Genomic DNA, 11,987 nt, shown 5'->3' on the forward strand with positions numbered 1-11,987 from the left:
ATACCAGTTTATGAGTATATATGTAAGAGAAATAATTTTAATTAGTAGAGGTGATAAACATTACCATTAATATCTACCTGATGATTTTATATCCATACTCAGGTAGCAAGAATCCGAGCATAACTGACTGTGACTAGTAATAATCAGATACATAGAGATTAAAGACACATGTGCAAACATCTAAGTGTTAGTAGCATTAAAAATGTAGGAAACAGCATATTTTAAAACAAAACAGAGATCTTTGTTAAAGGTTAAAGATTCATTCAATTTTATGTCTTACAGGGTTTATGGGGTTTATACTGAGCTGAATATTGTATAACCATATTAATTCAACTGTGAACCTAAAAATTTACAGCCAGTTTTGAAAGAGTCATATTCTTGCTCTGGAAATTGTTACTGAATATGTTAAAGCTGTAATGAAATGCTTTTTCTAACCATGTGGTTATTAAATTAAAAAAAAATGAAAATAAAAAAAAAACGTGCTTGCTACGCAAACCTAGCAACCTGAATTCAACTCAGGAACACACATGGTAGAGGTTAGAACCAACTCCTGAAGGTTGTCCTCTGATCTTCACACACACACACACACACACACACCATAGCACATGTGAGCACATGTATGTCACACACAAAATATAAATAAATGTAAAAAAATTAACTGAACCCTCAAACCCCACAAATAATCCAATCAACAAGTGGGAAAATACATTAACAGAGTAATATAAAGGAGAAAAATATATGAAAAATGTTCAACATTCTATGAAAATGAAAACTGACTTGAGATTCATCTCATTCCAGTCAGAGTAAGTTTTCATCAAGAAAACAAGCAACAAGAAATGTAGGGGTGAAAGGAAACTTCATACACTGTTGGTGAGTATGTAAATCAGTGCAGCCTCTATGGAAATCAGTGTGGAGGATCCTCAAAAATACCAAAACAGAACTGCCACATGACCCTACTATACTGCTTCTGGGAATATACCTGAAGGACTTTAAGTCAGTACGCCAGAGAGATACTTGTATGTCTATGTTTATTGCTGCACTGTTCACAATAGTCAAGAAATGGAATCAACCTAGATGCCCATCAGCAGAGAAATGGACAAATAAAATGGGATACACACACACACACACACACACACACACACAGGAGAATGGACCACTATAAAGAAGAATAAAATGTCATTTGCAAGTAAATAGATGGAACTGGAGATCATCTTAACAAGAAGAAATAAGCCAGGCTCAGAAAACCAAATACCATATGCTTCTTCTCATATGTAAATTCGAGATTTTTTTTAAAGACACACGAGAATGATTTGGGTAAGGGAGACCAGCAGAAAGGAAACAGAGTAAGAGGAGAAGTGACTATGATTGACGTACATTGAATACTTGTAGGAAATGTTATAACAAAGCCCCTTATCTTGTATAACTATCATATGCTAATATTTTTAAAAACAAGAAAGAAACCAAATGGATTAAAGAAAAGTAATACTCAAACCCATACGTCCTATCTCTAATTCTAACACCTTACTGTTGTCCCAGTTACCAGAGGCCTTGCAATGACAAACTAGTCCAGTCTGGTCTTCCTTCTCCCATCCCTGTACTGTAGATAACATATGTATGTATGAAAATGAGAAGGAAGGAAAGATGGTCGGTGTATAAAATAAGGAACGATGAGGTACAGGGAAGGTTTTAAAGCCTCACTTACAGCTAAGTAGCTAAGGCAGGACATTAAAGTGAAAGTCAACAACTGTCAGTAAGATGAGGAGCTCACCTCTGAGGAATCAACTCTGCTTGTTTTTCAGGAATACTCAGACCCAGCATCTCGAGACTCTGGACAATTTCTGAAGGTTCAATTTTTCCTTTAAGCAATGAAAACAGCATAAGTTCAGACTTGGAATTTGAGAAAGTTTCAAATGATTAAGGCAAAATTATGCTTTAGGTCAGCCATAGATTGGCTGAAATGTATATCACAACATGAATACTCAAACGTTAACAAATACTTAAACTACTACACACACATTATGATTCAGTTAACATACGAGGCTTGTAGATATTCCGTGATATTCCTCTGAAGAATGCGCTGAAAGCGCCAGTGGCCTTAATAAGTGATGTAATTAAGTAATAGAATTGATATATAAATCATGACCTTCTAACTTCAGAGCTAAATTCAATTAAACTAGGAACTGTTCATTTTTAAAACATTCATATCCACATTTTAATAAATAATCAGACACTGTGCATCATGTCACATTATATGACTAAGTGAAAAAGAAGCAGGAAATGAAGAAATGGAGCCAAAGGGCTGAGAATATTCTTTGAGAAATGTGGCACTGAAAATAAAAAGAGCAAAGGCAGGAAAACAATGGAAGAGAGAAAAATTTTAATAGGAAATCTGAGCACATCTGAAGACAGAACAAACAGAAAAGAGGAACGGAGAGGAAACAGACAGCACAAGTGATAAACAAAGCCCCCCCCCATGCCTCCCTCAAGCCTCTCACACACTCAGGAGGATCCTGGCATGTGAACTGGGATAAAACAAAGACAGGTTCTGTCACAGTGGCATTGACAAAAGCTTCTCAGGGAAAGAGGATGATAAAAATGACAAGAGTAAAAGGAAAGACCTTGGAAGAGAAGGACCTAGAGAAGTGACAGGATTCTGAGCTGAGCCTCCTTGGACAGCTGAGCCCAGGAATCTGAACAATGCCGGGCAGAGGTGGCATCTTCAGATTCCTCTGGAACAGTCTCTACAACCACACTCTTAGATCCTTCACAGTCAGTTCTTGTTATTTGCAGCAGCCCTGTTCTATACAGTCGCTACAAACACTGAATTAGCAAATATTAGACCACTGTTCCTACAGGAAATTCAGGTTCACGTGCTTGTAAGCTTCTATCACAGTATTCTCATCAGCCGGTCAGTATCTAACCTTGTCTCACATATGCTTCTGTCCAAATACCTCAGGTAAAGCACATCATTGATTCACTAACATCTCATTCTCAGACTTGATGGTCTAATGAATCTTTAGTTTCTGTACAGTGCACAGCATGACTTTCTTGGGCATAGGAACCTTAGCACTACATCTGGGGAACATTTTAGAAAGCAAATTTGTCCACAAAAATACACATGGAGACCCCACAAGATGGACTTGAACCAGTGTCCAGTCTACAAAGAGGAGGGTCAACTTGGAGGAATCATCTCATTCATGCTTCCAAGTGAAGCCAGACATGGTCAAGCAGGACCTTTGACTTATCTTCACATAGATGGAACTGGTAAAAGAACAGAGCCAGGAACCCCTCCCAAGCCCATGTGACCCCTGAGGAACAGATCCTCAAATGACCTTAAGTGTATAAATAAATTGATTTATTTGGACCAACTATATGGTCCTAAACACCCAAAAGGAAAGTGTAACCAAAGAGTAAAGTGATCAGTATATTTCTTTAAGAGTTCAAGGGATTACACTTCCCAGACATTAGGCTCAAGTCTATAATTATCCAACTGTATGTAATTTGACCCTAATCACACATGGCCTGCTGAATTTGGGGAGGGCTAAAGTATACAATCTGTTGAAAGCTAGGAAGAGAAGGCATGACCCATGCTGGGAAAAGGCTATCCAGTGTGCATACCCTCAGGTCATTCATACACCTCAGCAACACCTCAGTTATCTCAAAGCCTTTTCGAGGTAACTGACACTGATTCTATGCACTCCAACAGCTATCAAAATACCTGAAAGCAAATCCTGAATCCATCACTCTAGAGTCCAGCTTGGAAGACAAAAGAAAAATGAGGAGGAACCCAACAGAGGGATGCTTTTGGAAGCACTTGTCAAGAAATTCCAATGGACTGTCACATGAACATCTGAAAATTGCCCTGTTCTGACTTTTTTCTAGTTCCCTGTCTAGAACTTGTAATGCTAATTACTCTTGCCTTTACTTCTTCGCATCTCCTATTCACAATTTAAAGACTCTTTTCCTCCTCGAGATAAGAGTTGTGCAATCTGGGAGTCTTTTAGATAGACCCATCGAAGGGGTACTCCAATTGCCTCACCTTGGGTCCCTGTTCAGCATGGAAGAAACCAGAGCAGTCTGCATCTCGATTCCCTATTGGCAATTTGGGTAACCTCTTCAGAGGATGGTGTGATAAGAATAGGAGGTAGGAATTCACTAGGCAGTTTAGGGTAAAAAGACCCCAAAGAAAAGTAGCCAGTTTCTGAGCTAAAATCACAATGTCCTTGGGCCTCTTAGTAACCTACTCTGTTCCAAAGGCCAAAATGTCGAAAATATTTGGGAGCTTTTATCTAATCCTTAAAAGATTTTAGGGTTACTTCTTTAGAAGGGAGAACGTTAGAGTAGTCAAAAGTCCCATTTAAAAAAAAATCAAAGAAGAAAGAGTACATAAAGTTATCAGAAAAGAAGTGATGGGGAGATATAGGAGGAGTTGGAGCGGAAAGAGTATGAAATTCTCAACAAATTATTTATTTTAAAAAAGGTACAAAAATCTCAACATAAAGTAGACCCTGAAACAGATATTGGTTATAGTCTGAGAACTGAAATAACACAGATTGTGACCATATTTTTAAGCACACAGAAGTCGCCTTATTCTATCTCAACTAGCAATTTGTACAGTCAGCACCCTGGCTACTCTACCCATATCCACGGATACCTGGGAAGCACGGGAGTTACATTTGAGGCTAAATTCTAAAAAGTAGTAATATTCACCAGTACAGAGTACACAGATAATGAGAAAAATAACCATCAATGTTTTACATTAAGCGATTCTGGCAAAATGAGTCAATAATGAGAAATTGTTTCAAAATATATTTTTTAAATGATATTAAAGGGTCACTCACTATTCACATTTATTACAATGTTATCATTAAATTTCATCTTCTTTTCTACAGTTTGCTTATACTTTTCAGAAATGGACAATGACTTGTGCACAACTTATGTATTGCATTCATCTGGCAGCTGATTCTGATCCAGCTCCCAGCAATCATCTGCCCTAACTCTACACAGACAGCTAAACTGGAGAAGGTCCAGGTTGGGATAAAAGCTTACAGGGAGGAAGGAAAGTTGATTGTTAAGAACTGAATTTTGCATGAGGATTGGACTAAGGCTGGACTTGAGGACAAAGAACACAAGGCCTATTATAGGTCACAAAGGTCACGCTACTTTCCATCACAAGCTCAGCTCTTTGCCACTCAGAAGCACATATGTGAATCATCATCAAGCCCATTCAAAGGATTTGATGGAATTTGCTTTGATTTTAAGTTCATGTTTAGTATAAGTCAATGGCTAGCCACCTATGACCCTTAAACCAAACAAGACTGTTGACTCTCTCTATTAAGTGAAGTTTTATCAGAACCCAACCATATAATCTGTTTACATACATGGCTGAGATACAGCCACAACTCAAACATGGCTTACTCAACTAAAGTATTTACTATCCTAAAATTTTACTAAAAGTTTGCCAACCCCTGATAGAACTGCATTTTCTATCAATCTTTTGTTCAACTTCTTACTTGAATAACAAGCCTGTGAATGAGTAACCCTGACTATTCATAGGCTGTGAGGGGCTTGGGGCTGCTCGTGCTGTCAGTGGTTACCTCGGAACATGGGATCTGCATGGCTCCTCCATTTCTCCTACATGGTCTTTGCTTTCTAACTACATAACTAGGACTCTTAACTCCAAGCTGCTACTCTGAGTAGAGAGGATTCAATCCCAATCAGAAAGTACAGATTTGTGCTATTTTTTTCTCATTTTTAGAAGCAGAGAGTATCTTCTCTAAACAAATCCTTCAAAAAGATTATCAAATGTAAGATCATCTGAAGGTTTTAGAATTTTACAACGTACAATATTTGTACCTGAACAAGAATAAGAATCTCACATGAAGAGAACAAGAAAACAATTTGTCATAACTGTGAGTACAATCAGCACAACGCTCCATAGTGAATGTTTTTGGACAATTCTTAATTCAGTAGACAAAGCTATATATAAACTTCTTTCACCTAAAATATGAACTCTTGGGGCTGGAGAGTCCACTCAGCAGTTAAGAGCATATACTGCTCTTGCAGAGATCCCAGGTTCAGCTCCCAGCACCCATGCTGGGTTCCTTACATCTGCCTCTAACACCAGCTCCAGGAGATCTGACAACCTCTTCTAGCCTCTACAGCACCTGTACTTAGGGACACATACCCCCACATAGACACACACGGACACAGACATAATTAAAAGTAAAGTAAATCTAAAAAAAATAAAAGTATGAACTTTCATAATCACAGCTCTAAAATAGCAACACAGATTATGTTACCTAAAAAAGATTAAATATGCATTATCTTAGACTTGAAAGTAAGAAAAGTACGCTTTCATAGGAAGTGACAGATAGAAAAGGACACACCATCATTATTTTTGTCCAAACTCTTAAATGCCAATTTCATTTTCTTCTCATGATCTTTAAGATATTTCATAAATTCTTCAAAATCCAGCTTCCCATCTTTGTTGATATCACCAGTAGTAAATATTTTCTACAAAAAAAGAGAAATATTTTATGTCAACATAGGTCAAAGTACTAAATTAATTGTTTGTATACTTCAAATAGATTGTTTTCCTTTAAAACTAAAGTACCTATTTTTGGCCTGATATATTATAATCCATTATGCTAAGACTTGTAATGCAAGTAACATTTTGCTGCAAAATGATTATAGATATTGAGTTAAATTTTCAATTAGAAAATTGATGCATTTAGTACTTTAAAAGACAACATTTTAAAGGTTAATGTAATCACATCCTAAATTTTTCATTAACTGTTCATAGCCATTTTATTCAGAGTTGAATTCTGGATTTAATTTTCTTGACATGTAGTTTTTTATAAACCCCAAGACAGAAGACAAACACTTGACCTAACATAGGATTTCATGTCTACATAATAGTTTTCCCTTTGAGTTCCAAAATTATCTTTTCCTAAAGATGACTCTTATAAAAGTTGTCATATCAAACTATTCATTTCTATAGGAACAGAAATCATTGCTTTTGAAAATAAGATAGGTTCTAGGATATCTGCAAAAGCTCTTCCACTGCCACTGCAAATACAAACCTTTTACTAATTAAGGCACAATGGCCCATCCACAGCTTACAAATTGTCACTCTCATAGTTGTTCTCTTCTGCATAGACAATGCTGCACCGTGGCAGGATGGTATAATGGTCAGACCTACCATGTAACATTAGAAAGAAAGGTCTGAAACTTGGGAAGTACAATCCAAGCTATGCTCAGAGGGAGATTTATGGTTTAAAATGCCTAACTAGAAAATAAGAAAAGTTTCCAAGCAATTATCAATCACTGAGGATTATCATAATCTTAGAAAGTTAGAAAACAAAAAGGAGAAAATGGAAAAAAATAGTGAAAAATAATAGGAAAAGAAAAAATATTGAAAAGGGTTCAACTAAGTCAAAAGGTGGCTCTTTGAAAAGAACAGTAAAATTAACAGATTCCTCAAAGTGGCAAATAATCCTCTCTAACCACCTACCCCTCCTGCTAGTACCCCTCCTCTTCCCAAATAGTCCTCTTTCTATTTTCTTGCCATATGCATGTGTGTGCACACAAATAATCTGTAAAGGTTCCATATATAAGGGGAGAGGTGCAAATTTATCTTTCTGAATCTGATGTATATCACTTAATATGATGGACATTACATCCCTGACCCTGTCTTTGAAGAGTTTCATTGTCTATATCCTTATCTCTGCAACCATTCCTGTGATAAGTACAGATTCCTGGAGTTTTCCAAGCAGCTCATGACATCAAGTTAATAATATAAAGACTAAACCTTTTCTTTTTAATTGCCTTCTATAGTCCCTCTGTGGAAATAAAGACCAACAAAATCACCAAAGCAAAGGCTATTTCTTCTGAGCTTGCTGTAGTAAGGGAGTCAGCCACCTTCATCTGTGTTTTGTCAGAGACCCAAACATGGGCAGTGGACAGGAAGTTTTGTAGTAGAAAAAAGAGAGGTCTCAAAGGCTGTTGGCCAGGGACAGGGTGGACACAGGCTGGCTAACCAGGAGCAGAGTGTCCAGGGTGACTGGGTGGGTGGGCATAGCTGGAATTGGAAGTGGGACAAAATTAGCAGAGCTGTCAGTTGTGACCTTTCTTTATTAATCAATTCCTGGCCATTTGGGACTGACAAATGCTAATGTTCAGCTTCCCAGATTGTCAAGAAATATAAACCTGACTTCATCCAAGGCTAACTAAACAGATTAGTTTCCTGATCTGCTCTAAGGACCAAGTTTCTTAGATGGGTGGTTGCAGGTTGTGGACCAAAATTCTATGTTTATTTCTGGCCTTGCCATTATCTGTATAATCTGTATAATCAGTCTTTCATCCTTCATAGAAAAACAAAACAAAGTATCATTTTCTTAATAAAAAGTTATACCTTTTGTATCTTAACACTATATGTAAATTTCTATCTTTCTAAAAACATCAATTGAATTCTCAGCCCATATAAATGAAATTTTTGCTACAGACGTGAGAATTCTCATATCATAACTTGAGATATGACCTTTACCTGAGAAAAAAGCCCAAGATTATTTTAAAAAGAATGTTCCATGTGTTTGGTACAGAGCCCTGGAAGACAGCTTTCCTTTGGTTTTGATGCAGAAGCCCTCATCCTTCACCACTGGGTATGCAAAACTTCCACAGGCCTCATCCCTTCTTTTGCAAAAAATATTTGCAGGAAAATAAATTTTGATAAGGAATAAATATGTTTCAAAAGACTGAACTTGTTGATGGCACAACTCTGAATGTCTTATGGAAGGTTAACTAGTATCAAATAAGAAAATGCAAATCACACTTTGATAGAAGAGGGACAAGTTTTCTTCAAGTCCCCACCCCCTAAACCTGGAAGATTTCCAACCTTAAAGTTTCCACCATTAAGGCTCCACCTGTTAAAGGTTCCACCATGTCCCAGCAGTCCATTGGCTGAGGACCAAGTCTTTAAAAGTAATGCCTTTGAGGGGCTGGAGAGATGGCTCAACAGTTAAGAGTACTGACTGCTCTTGCAGAGGGCCTGGGTTCAATTCCCAGCACCCACATGGCAGCTATTGTTAGGGTTCCAAATAACAGCAGCTTCCCCCCTCCCCTACAGGGACCTCACCTTGACCTTTGGAGTCAAGGGAAACAAACTCTGCTGAGAAGCAGCCTGCCTTTCCTTTGACCTCCAAAGATAAGCAGATTCTACCAGATAACCAGAGATTTTAGAAGCTGTTTTTCTCTCATTTTAAGAGGGAAAACGTAAACACTTTCACACCCTAATCCTACCTGCTTCCCCCTCCCTGATTTCTCCCCCAAACATTCCCCCCTGCCACCCCCTAAAGCCCCCATATATAAAGTCCCAGCTCACAACCCGTGGGTGGACATCTTTCCCTGACATCTTTCCCTTCCCTGACATCTTTCCCTTCCCTTCCCTGACATCTTTCCCTTCCCTGACATCTTTCCCTTCCCTTCCCTGACATCTTTCCCTTCCCTGACATCTTTCCCTTCCCTTCCCTGACATCTTTCCCTTCCCTGACATCTTTCCCTTCCCTTCCCTGACATCTTTCCCTTCCCTGACATCTTTCCCTTCCCTTCCCTGACATCTTTCCCTTCCCCGAGGGAAAGGTGCCCTGTGCAAAATAAATCTGTATCCCGCTGAGAATTCCATCTGTGCCTCGGTGCCTTCCTCCACCTGCTGCCTGCTCTCTCCAACATTCATACCTATCAGCTATGACTGTCCTTAACTCCAGTTCCAGGGGAATCTAAAGCCCTCTTCTGACCTCTGCAGCATTGCACACGGGTGCACTTACATGCAGGCAATACATTCATACACATAAAATAAAAATAAATATTTTAAAAGGAACGCCTTTGAGAACATTTATCCAACCATAGCAAAAGATGAAGAAACCAAGCTACAGTTCAGCACTTTGCATGCGGCATGAACTCAAAGACTCCAAAAGTCAACAGGAGGAGCATTACTAAATTGTAACACAACAGAGCTCATCCAACATTTTGGGGAGCACAAAGTGTCAATTGTCTGAAGTTGTACAGAACAATAGGTTCAAAAAGAAAACAACCTGAAAATACAAATGAGCATTATGCATGAGGCAAGGTATACCGTGAAGACTGGGCTAGATGCTGGGGAAGAGAAGGTTTCAGAAAGGAATTGATGTCCACGCTTAGTCTTGATAATTGAGATCTGGGCATTAGGGTGCACTATGAGGACCCCTCAGCACTCTTGAACTCCAAGACCGCCCCTCCAGGACAAACAAAACAAACAGGTAATTCCCAGCCACCGCTCAGCTCCCAAACACATGTGTCCTGAATGTTGCAGTTCTCCAAATAGAAGCACTTGAGCCCCAGAGTCCAAAGCTATTGATTAGACTAGTCATGACAGGTGAGGGCACTGAACAAGTTGACCCCAAAGAACAAAACTATAGCCAATATCAAAAGTGATCTAATGCTGAAAGTTTTATTATAGCCATAGAGGAAAAAGCAGAAATATGCTTGAGCATATTAGCTGTGAGGACCTTGAACTTCTGATCCTCTGATGGCCACCTCCTCAGGGCTGGGATTACAGGCCTGTGCCACCACACTGGTTTCTGTGGTATTGCCTATCAAACCCAGAGCTAGGCGCATGTGAGACAAGCACTTTGCAGACTAACTACATTTTCAGGACCTGTATTATTTTATTTGATAAACAGAAGCACTGATAAACCACAGGAGCGCCAGGTGGATCTTGGGACTATGTAAATTTGGCTTCATACCACTCTCCAGGGCTCCCATCTCCAACATCAATTTGAGCTCTGTGAAGCCCACGTGGTCCTCCTCCAGAGACTAAATGACCCCTAGATCCTCCAGGTCTTCCTGAAGTTCAACAAGATCCACAGCCCTGTCTTCATCGTTGTCCACATACCAAAAAAGATCTTCATAAAGGGAATCCATCTGTGGCATCTCCTGCGGCCAGAGTGATCCTGGCTGCAGCCCTTTGAGTCCCCTGGGGACAGAACCAGGGGTACGAAAAAGTGGATTTCTATCCATGGTGAGCCCAAAGACAAGGCACGTGCACTGGTTACCACACCAGAAGGCGAAAGCGCATCAACCGCTCCGGGAGGGCCAGAGACGCACACAGGCTGTGCTGCATGAACCAGTGGACATCACGCGAGCAAGTTCTACCCACACGGAGTCAGCCGGCCAGAGGTCCTGCTCCCATCCAGGCTCAGGAGGAACCAAAATGTTAAGGTTTAGATAGCCCTGCCCCCTAAGAGTAAAAATAAATTGGTTTATTTGGGCCAACAGTATGGTCTTAAACACTAGAAAGGAAAGTATAACCAAAATTAAAGTCATCAGTATATTTTAAGGATTCAGGGGATTACACAACCGAGACATTAGACGTAAGTTCTTATGTTATTTAGACAATTATCTCTCATTGATAATTTTGTTCCTAATAAGACGTTACTCAGATGTAAGACTTCAAATCTTGGTCCACAATACTGTAGTGCCCACTTACAGCTAAGAGAGGCAATCCACTGTTCTAGCCTAAAAAATACAATGATGGCTAAATTTGTTTTCTCTCCCTATCTAGAAGCCTTTGAGAGGTAACTGACACTTATTCTAGCCACTCCAACAGCTATCAAAATGCCTGAAAGCAAATCCTGAATCCATCACTCTAGAGTCCAGCCTTGGAAGACAAAAGAAAATTGAGAAGGAACCCAATACAGGGATGCTTTTGGAAGCCCTTGTCAAGAAACTCCAATGGACTCTCACATGAACATTTGAAAATTGCCCTGTTCTGTTTTATAGTTCCCTGTCTAGAACTTGTAATGCTAATTACTCTTGCCTTTACTTCTCCTTCACATCTCCCATTCATGATTCAAGGACTTTCTTTTCCCCTTAGAGATAAGAGTTATGCAATTTGGGAGTCTTTTAGATAGACTCACTGAAGGAGAATGCCACTTGCCTCACCCTGCGTC

General features: G+C 39.3%; 1 pseudogene; it reads right to left on the reverse strand.

Moving 5' to 3' along the window:
• The window catches only part of LOC115068609, a 55,326-nt pseudogene that overhangs the window by 34,862 nt on the left and 8,477 nt on the right, over positions 1-11,987 (reverse strand).

The sequence above is a fragment of the Nannospalax galili genome, unplaced genomic scaffold (assembly GCF_000622305.1).
Source record: "Nannospalax galili isolate Female #2095 unplaced genomic scaffold, S.galili_v1.0 scaffold889, whole genome shotgun sequence".
In the NCBI taxonomy this organism is placed as follows: Eukaryota; Metazoa; Chordata; class Mammalia; order Rodentia; family Spalacidae; genus Nannospalax; species Nannospalax galili.